Raw genomic sequence first — 10389 nt, forward strand, 5'->3', positions numbered from 1 at the left:
TTGCATGTTCTCCCTGTGCCTCGGGGGTTTCCTCCGGGTACTCCGGTTTCCTCCCCCGGTCCAAAGACATGCATGGTAGGTTGATTGGCATCTCTGGAAAAATTGTCCGTAGTGTGTGATTGCGTGAGTGAATGAGAGTGTGTGTGTGTGTGTGTGCCCTGCGATGGGTTGGCACTCCGTCCAGGGTGTATCCTGCCTTGATGCCCGATGACGCCTGAGATAGTTCGGGTAAGCGGTAGAAAATGAGTGAGAGAGTGAGAGTGACTAACACACCAAGACAAATTCCTGTGCATGTAAACCCTACAGTACCTGAATATAAACCTGACTCTGATTCTGATTCTGATCTCACACCACTTCAGGTGCTGAAATCAGAGAAGAAGCAGAAGAAGCTAAAGGCTATTACAGGGAGAGCTGCTAAAGAGCTGCAGGATCTGGGTAAATATTTTAAGATGCGTACTTTGGCCGCGTTCCTTTTGTTACTGTCAAATGGTAACAAATATGAGATTTTTTAAAATAATGAGTTGATATGAATTGTCCGCAAATCTCGCGAGAGGCTGCCACGTGTCTCCAGCTTACATTTAGCGCGCTTGTGGTCAGAAATTCCATTTCCATAAATCTAACAGCAAACTGTGACATCATACATTGTAAATATCTTGAGATCCAATTACTACTGAAGTTCAACAGTAAAATTCTGTTAGGTTAATTGTTCAAGACAGAACATATGACACAAACATAATAACACACACACACACACACACACACACACACACCCCTTCTCCTTTGATCTCTGTTAACTTGTTAAAATGCAGATGCTGACAAGTTTGTGTTGTGAATGTGAAAATTAAAATAAAGTTTACAAGTAAAAAAAAACATCTGGGTGTGTTTGAGATTTTATTGCAGATGACAGGTTCTGTGATGGGGGCACGGTGGCTTAGTGGTTAGCACGTTCGCCTCACAGTGTGTGTGCCCTGCGATGGGTTGGCACTCCGTCCAGGGTGTATCCTGCCTTGATGCCCGATGACGCCTGAGATAGGCACAGGCTCCCCGTGACCCGAGGTAGTTCGGATAAGCGGTAGAAAATGAGTGAGTGACAGGTTCTGTGATGTCACTGTGCCCATCACTGGACTGAGATAGGCTTCTTTACTCGTAGGCGCGTAAAATAGCAGCTTTCAATGTGTCACATTTTAAGCTGTCTTCTAAGGACAGGGTAGAGCAGACTTCCTGAGCTTTACCAATCAGACGGCACTGTACCAAGAGAGATGCGATTAGAAATACGCAGAATGGAGCTAGAGGTCGAGAAACAAATAAAGTCGCGACAGCTCAACTGGAAGCGACGAAGATCGCCGCCAGCTCAGATGCACATCAGACGCCCGCACCAGATGCAAAAGTTTCCCCGGTGGTCGGATCGTCCTCAGCTACCTTTGATGTGAGCAAGATTATTGCTTTAGTACCTCACTTTAAGGAGACGGAGGTGGACTCTTATTTTAATGCGTTTGAGCGCATTGCGTTTTCTTTCCGTTGGCCAAAAGATGTTTGGTAATAGAGACAGGTTTTGCCCACTAAAAAAAAAAAAAAATAGGCTTCTTTACTTCAAACTATGTTTTATATAAACAGAACAAAGAGTCTTTCAAGAAGAGGTGTGTGAAAACTCTCCATGTAGTTTGAAATTCCGGCTTTTCGTACTAATATCTAGCTACTTCAGTAGTTTTTCAACGGATGCTTTTTTACTCTTACTGGAGTAACGATTAAGATGAATTTTCGTCTGTATTAATTTATTTTTTCAGAATCCAAAAACAACTGAAAGCTGATGCTGGAGTACGAGAAGCAGCAGGAGCTGCAGCTGAAATTGCAAACAATGAAGGAGAGCTATGAGGAGAAGGTGCAGAAACTGAAGGACGTACACGTGCGTGCCCTGGAGGACATGACGCATTTCTACGAGGTCAAGCTGCAGGAAAAGGAGCTCCAGCTGTGTCAGGTACGGAACCTTAACCTGGCTCCGCCCCTGAACACACCCACATTATTAACTGCTTGCTTGTTTCTTAAACTAGTTCACAGGGGATTTTTTTATTGTTCAAAGTTTGATTATAATAAAATGTGCAATTTTAATGAGTTTTTTCTTTGAAAAATGTTGTGTAGTGTTTTTATTAGGATTTTTAATTTGAGGTAATGATTTAAAAGGCAGTGAATGAAACTAGAGGGTCACGGTGGCTTAGTGGTTAGCACGTTCACCTCACACCTCCAGGGTTGGGGGTTCGATTCCCGCCTCCGCCTTGTGTGTGTGGAGTTTGCATGTTCTCCCCGTGCCTCGGGGGTTTCCTCCGGGTACTCCGGTTTCCTCCCCCGGTCCAAAGACATGCATGGTAGGTTGATTGGCATCTCTGGAAAATTGTCCGTAGTGTGTGATTGCGTGAGTGAATGAGAGTGTGTGTGTGTGCCCTGCGATGGGTTGGCACTCCGTCCAGGGTGTATCCTGCCTTGATGCCCGATGACGCCTGAGGCACAGGCTCCCCGTGACCCGAGGTAGTTCGGATAAGCGGTAGAAGATGAATGAATGAATGTAGCTTTTATAAAGTCAGATATAAAAGCGTTGCCTTAAGAATCATGTCGTCAGGGATTCTTTAGATTCTCTTTTTATCTCGTCTCGTCAGTGTCAGGATGCGTCTCGGCAGCAGTTACGAGAGTTTGAGGAAATAAAGAAGCAGATCGAGGAAGACGGCGACCTTGAGCTCCATGACATCCGAGTCACATACGAACGCAAACTCTGGGAGAAAAAGGAGGACAACTTGAAGCTCACCGGAGAGACGAGAGTCATGAAGAAGAAGGTGTTGAGCTGCATTAACATATCAATCCATCCAGAGTTCTTAATCAGGTTCTCCATGTTCTGGCAGATTAACTTGTTTACGTGTGTCTGCAGTTCACAAGCCTGCAGAAGGAGATTGACGACCGCAACCTGGACATCGAGAAACTGAAGGTGGAGCAGCAGAAGCAGCATGGAGTCATCAGGGCTCTGGAGAAGGACATCATGGGACTGCAGAGGAAGATACAGGAGAGAGACGAGACCATCCAAGAAAAGGTGGAGTCTTTGTCCACAGTAAAGGACAAGGATTTGTGTAAAGACTACAGACTATAAACTTAACATAAGTAGTGTATGTTTTAAGGGGTTTGTAAATATTGGCACCCCAGGCCAATCACTATGCAGTGTTTACACAGAATTATCTAAAGCCACAGATGAAAGTCTCTTTTGTATTTAAAGTTCAAGATGGACAAGAAACTCATTTTACATGTTCAGTTTCAGAGTTTTATTTATCTCAGGGACAGCAGATATGGTCAAACGATCCAGATATGGAAAAAACGATAATAATAAAGCTCTCGGCTGCTCCCAACGTTAATAATTAATTTAAAGGGTTAAGAAGGAAGTGTATCTAGATTTGTATCTAGAATAATGTGAAAACATTGGAGATATTGTGTGGTATAATATCAGCGCTTAATTAAGAGTGATCGATTGGACAGTGTAAACATCGGGACGTCTGATCTCTTCTCTGCAGGAAAATCGCTTTTATGGTCTTAGGAGGAAGAACGATGAGCTGGAGAAGTTCAGATTTCTGCTGGAGAACGAGATCGATAAGCTGAAGAAACAAATCGAGCCACGAGAGAACGAAGTGAAGAAGATGAAGGAGCAAGTCCATGTGGTGAGGAGTGAAGATTTACACCCTGCACACTATGTACCGTATATTTCTTTAATATAACAACTGTGTCTTTGTACACGTCCTAAACCTGCTAAGATCTGCTTTAGGTACAATCCGCTGTTTAATAAGTGAAGTTCTTATTATATAAAGACTCAGAACTCAGATTCAATCCTCTGTGTAGAGAATAAACCGTAGTAACCGAAATCATTCTCTTTCACACATCGTCTTTGTGCTTGATTACATCTGAAACATTAGCACAGCTGTATCGTGTGTTAATGCAGATTACACACGTTCTGTGATTCGTCGGTTCTTTAACATGAATCAATTAGAATCACATAGAAATCGAATTTTGCTCTATAACTACATTATGCTCAGTATTTATGATGGGAATCTGATCAGACGTTGTGCTTGATTCAGATGGAGGCTGAACTGAAGCAGTTCCATAAGAAGAGCACTCATATGGAGCTCACCATCTCCCAACTGAAGCTGATGCTCAAAGCCATGGATAAAGAGAAGCAGAAAGAAACAATGAAGGTTTGTCAGTATGCCGTTTATCCTCATTATTCTTATTAATATAAAGTAAAGCTATTTCCAGACAGGTGTTGAGTGACATCAGATTATTTTTAAACTTCTGGACCAATGAGGTTGTGTGTATTTTTTGGAGATTCATCTTTCCTTCTGTATGTTGACGAATTGATGAATTTGTTACTTAAACAGAATGTCAAAGGGTTCGCACTAAAGAACCTGTAAAGAACCCATATGAAATAGAGGGGAGTCTGTAGACTCTTTAGTGTTCTGTGTAACTTATAAACTGGCCATTGGGGGTGCTGTTGGATAAAAGTGCTTGGACCCCACAAAGGGCATCTCATAGGGCATTTGAGGCGTCATAGGGCATCAAGGCAGGATACACCCTGGACGGAGTGCCAACCCATCGCAGAGCACACACACACTCTCATTCACTCACGCAATCACACACAACGGACAATTTTCCAGAGATGCCAATCAACCTACCATGCATGTCTTTGGACCGGGGGAGGAAACCGGAGTACCCGGAGGAAACCCCCGAGGCACGGGGAGAACATGCAAACTCCACACACACAAGGTGGAGGCGGGAATCGAACCCCCAACCCTGGAGGTGTGAGGTGAACGTGCTAATCACTAAGCCACCGTGCCCCCCTGCTATATTGTTATTATTATTATTATTATTATTATTATTATTATTATTATTATTATTATTATTATTATTATGATTATTATTATTAAAATTATAGCATGATGGAATGAAACTGTTGTGGTTATATGACCCACTTCCATTTTTTAAATTGAAATTATTCTGAATGTTTGTTCTAACTGTTTTTGTTTCATGTGAGCTAACGTCAATGATCTGTAAAATTTCACTGTTAGGATTGTTGTCATGAATATATTAACTTCTATATTCAAATAATATAGCATATATTTAGAAATGAGTCCATAGAGAGTGTAGTTCAGGTTTCCACTGCTGACTGCTGTGTTTCTTCTCCCCTCAGGTCAAGGACGTAAAAGCTGTACTGCACAGGGTTAAGACCGATCTGCACAACTGTGTGGGCTTCATCCAGGAGCCGAAGAAGCTGAAGGAGAGCATTCGATTGATTTATAGACGCTATGTGCATCAGTCAGATGTGGTGAGTTGGACACACACATGCACGCACGCATGCATGCACACACACACACACACACACACACACACACACACACACACACACACACACACAGTCTGTATGTTCATACCTGATTGAGGATGATGATTGTGACAGGTGGAGATAACAGGAGTTGATGCTGATGTTCAGCGTGAGTTCATCAGGCAGCAGGATCAGATGCAAAGGAACATGGACTCTCTCAGAAAGAAATTAGCCAAAGACAACAAAGTGCATGAAGCAAAAAACATCAAGCTCATAAAGGTTGGGTTTTATTTCACGCCGCACACGTTTTCAACGGCAAAAAAACAATTACAAAAAATGTAATTTTTACTTACATAGTATAGCTAATATACTGTACTGTGTAAATCAAAATCTAAAAACGGATCGTAGCAAAGTGAAGCTGAACAGCGTGTACACATGAATGGATCAATCTTCAGCCTGTGTGTGTGTGTGTGTGTGTGTGTGTGTGTGTGTGTGTGTGTGCTGTAGGAAAACACCTCTCTTATTAAAGAGAATAATGATTTGAGGATGGAGGTGAAGCAGTTGCGAGCACAGATCCATCAATACGAAATTCAGAAAGGCTTCAATAAGAACAAGTCCAAGAGCGCGACCTACATCAAGCGTGAGTCACAAACCATGACTTAACATCTGTTAGTTTGTCAAAAACCAACACTTTTTATCCACTTTTATTTACAAGTCACTTCCTGATATTGATTGAATTATTCCTTCCATATAAATCGTGTCTCTGTTTATTCCGGCAGCGACGTCGCCGGTGGCGCCACGGCTGAAATTTGAGGGTGTGTCCGAGAGCATCATCCAGCAGCAGCGCCTCGAGATCCAGCGGCTGAAGCAGGAAATACTAGGTCAAGGTCAAGGTCAAGGTCAAGGTCGGGATCAAAGCTTCGACCTGCAGACCCTGTCTAGCAATAAACTCTCTGCCCTAAGCACTTAAACACGTCATAAATCTTGGCCCAAAGGTGCTCAGTAATAATTCTCCTAAATTCTTCCTTTATCTGAAAAATGAAACATGCGAATATTGATTATAAATATGTTCAGCTGACAACCACAATATTATCTGTGATGGTGTTTGGTGACAATACAGGAATATTAAGAACGCCTACCTGGAGAACGTCAAACAGAGCAGGCCGGCGAACACTCGGGCACAATTCAACCACCTCATGTGAAAATGAGTAACTGCTAAAGTTCATTTTTTTTCCTAAAGCATCACATTGTGTGTGTGTGTGTGTGTGTGTGTGTGTGTGTGTTTTTAAATAAAACAGCATTTTAACAAAACATCATATTTTAGTCCTTTTCTCATTTTATATTTGCATTTAATTGCTGTGTACTTCATTTCCGATATAAACAATCATTCGCTCTTTAAGTCATCATGAGAAAAACCGCCGGTTGTCGCGTTACTGAGAAAACTGTCAGAAATCAGCAACAAAGCGCTGAAACGTTTGACTCCAATTGTTCACCTTAAAATAAATATATTTACAGAATACAACATTATTTTTCTTATTGTTCCTGTGTGCATCATTACAATAGAAATAAATGTTTCAGTCCTGTGAGAGTTTGTTTTTTATTACATTATTTTCTGCAGATTTTTAAAAATTTCAAATATTTCCAAAAATTTCAAAAAAGTTCAGAAATGTCAAAAATTGCTAAAATTACAAGCACATGATTCGACAAGAAAATCGATTTTTTTAGACATCTTTTATGACAAAACTAAATTAACTCCATACTGCATCAGTGCAATGAATAAATGGAGATGCAAAAACTGCATAGAATACAAAAATGTATTTATTTATTTTAATAATTTAGGTTAAAAATCGTCTGGAAATGAAGTCCATCATGACAGAAAAAGCAAATTCAATCATTCACACAATACTTTTAATCTTACAGGACGTTCAGGATGATTATCACTCCAAGAGTCAGGGCGCCTCCTGGTGGTCAAATCTGTGAACTGATCGTGATGCACGAAAGAAATTTCTTTAGCCTGTAATATTTATTTTACAGAATCGTGGATTGTGCAGTGAATCCTCAAATGCAAAGAAAAAAGAGTGCAAAAGTGGAAGAAAATAAAGGAAGAGTGAGAGAGAGAAAAAAGCAGCATTACAAATAAAAAAATGAGAAAATATATATAAATCTATACACATACAGTATATACATACATACACATATACTCATTCACATATACATTAAAAAAAGAGAAATCTAGCTTGATTGTTTCTTCATTCATATATAGATATTAAATATTTGCTCTAAATATATTCTCTGAAAATTTTATACTGATGTTGTCGACCTTTCTGTATCTATATGTGGTATCTACAGTATACGAGTCCATCTCATCTTCTGTTTAAAAAAAAAAAACCTCAGCAATTCATAAATCCATTATTATTATAATTATAAATGATTATAAATCCATCCAATAGATCATCCTACCATTTGATCAAAGCCCAAAGATCAGAATTCTAGTGAAATAATTTAGTACTCAACTGTCACCTTTACCCTCTTACCACTAAAGTGTCATAAACATCATAAACGGCATAAACGTTAAGTGCCTCCTGCTAACATTTTCTGCAGTGAGGAGCTCCCACACGTGCACTCATTAGGGTGTAATTGGTTGCTTGTGCTTCACTGAATCCATAATTTCTTGCTGATAGTATAAAAAAATCAATAAGCATGGCTTCAGGTAAACGATTTGGTTCAGCAGGTACGCTCTGTTATTCAGAAAGTTCCAGTTTATCGCCAAGACAACACCGGCTACTCAAATGTCACTAACTCTATCCTCTGGTCTTTCTTCTAATCTCATGATCGAGCTTTACAGGTGCAGATCTTTACAGATTGGACACAGTTCAGTTTGTTTCACTCGATAGTCATTAATCTCCAAATAAGCTCCAATGTGGAATAAATGAGTCGGTGACTCACTCACTGTCACTCATTTTCTACCGCTTATCCAAACTACCTCGGGTCACGGGGAGCCTGTGCCTATCTCAGGCGTCATCGGGCATCAAGGCAGGATACACCCTTGACGGAGTGCCAACCCATCGCAGGGCACACACACACACTCTCATTCACTCACGCAATCACACACTACGGACAATTTTTCAGAGATGCCAATCAACCTACCATGCATGTCTTTGGACCGGGGGAGGAAACCGGAGTACCCGGAGGAAACCCCCGAGGCACGGGGAGAACATCCGAGATCTATCCATCCGTCCTTCCATCTATCCAGTCAGCCATACATCCTCCCATCCATCTGACACAGGGTCTCCATTAATCAGTCCATCCATCCATCCATCCATTCTACACAGGTTTTTTTATTAATTCATCCATCCATCCATGCATGCATATATCTATACACTCTACACAGGACCTCCTTTAATCCATCTCTCCATCTATCCGTCCTACACAGGGTCTTCATTTATGCATCCATGCATCCACCTATCTATCCTGCACAGGATTTCCATTAAAGTAATAGTACTGACCTTCGTGTCCCTTAGTGACAAATGTTCCTGGCCTGCCTGGACAAAGCTTCGACAGACCCACTGAGGAGTGCTTCCTATATTTTGCACGAGTAAGCTGCTGTCACAGCAGACAGCATAAATCAAAACTGGTCTTACCTTGGAGTGGGTTGTCCTTCGAAGCCTCAGCATCTTTGAAGAATCCTCTTCAAGTTCTTCTATCTAGTCTATTGTTTGAACTTTAGACGAAGGAGCCAGACTTAGACCTTCTTGTCTTTTCAGTGTCCTCACAATGGGAGGCCTTGTTTTTCTTTAAAGCATTCATTCATTCATTCATTCATCTTCTACCGCTTATCTGAACTACCTGTGCCACGGGGAGCCTGTGCCTATCTCAGGCGTCATTGGGCATCAAGGCAGGATACACCCTTGAGAGAGTGCCAACCCATCGCAGGGCACACACACACTCTCATTCACTCACGCAATCACACACTACGGACAATTTTCCAGAGATGCCAATCAATCTACCATGCATGTCTTTGGACCGGGGGAGGAAACCGGAGTACCTGGAGGAAACCCCCGAGGCACGGGGAGAACATGCAAACTCCACACACACAAGGCGGAGGCGGGAATCGAACCCCCAACCCTGGAGGTGTGAGGCGAACATGCTAACCACTAAGCCACCCTGCCCCCTTTTCTTTAAAGCAATGTAATAAAAATAAATGTGTGTAATATATGTAAAGTAAAATAAAATAAAATTACAAATAAAATCTCCTTCAATTAATCAAAAAATTCTAGCATAAGCAAAAGTAATTAAAATGCAAAGATAGTAACCAAATACTTAGCCTGCGTTTGTTTTCTGATGCGCCGCACCTACGTCACACGTACGTAGCGGAATAAGATGCACACCTTTTCCTACAAGCAACAAAGCTTATATACTCTTTTTCAAACAGATTTCAAGGCACGGCGCAGTACACGCAATATCGTGGTCGACCTTTTCTCAACCTTTCAAGGCTCTGTGATTTGTGCCAGGAAAACATATGCTAATAGTTTCAAAACATTGTGCGTCAAGGAGCGTTAAATTAGTCATTTCTAAATTGCCCTTTAAATATACAGGGTGACAAAACTATTTCAAAGATAATAACATTCTTACTTCTGAAAATACAATTCATTATAGTAAAAAGAGACCTATAAATCTAAATAAAAGTTCTCTTTTCTGATAAATAAAACTTAACTTTGTATAAATCTTCTTAGTCAGTTGGAGTGCAGCATCTGATCCTCTGCAGTCTTACAGTAGCATTTATGACAATTGGAATTATAATTGTATTTAATTCATATTCTGTTGTTTCATTTCTGTAACCAGATTCCCTGTTTTCAGACGTTTATTGTCAAACAGAAACTACTTCTTTTCTTCTATCTTTTCGCGTTTAGCTTCTCTACACTTCTTTCTCTTTTACTTTCTTAACTGTTTTTGTTCACTTTGTTTTTGAATAGGAATTTCTACTAGAGTGTATTTAGGCTGTATCTTAGTTTTAAGTCGAGGTCGAGGGGGATCCATGAACCCTA

General features: G+C 40.9%; 1 pseudogene; it reads left to right on the top strand.

The window, feature by feature from the left end:
• LOC132863721 (cilia- and flagella-associated protein 57-like) overlaps nucleotides 1-6314 on the top strand; it is an 11324-nt pseudogene extending 5010 nt beyond the window's left edge.
• Nucleotides 6315-10389: the final 4075 nt, after the last annotated feature.

The sequence above is a fragment of the Tachysurus vachellii genome, chromosome 20 (genome assembly GCF_030014155.1).
Source record: "Tachysurus vachellii isolate PV-2020 chromosome 20, HZAU_Pvac_v1, whole genome shotgun sequence".
In the NCBI taxonomy this organism is placed as follows: domain Eukaryota; kingdom Metazoa; phylum Chordata; class Actinopteri; order Siluriformes; family Bagridae; genus Tachysurus; species Tachysurus vachellii.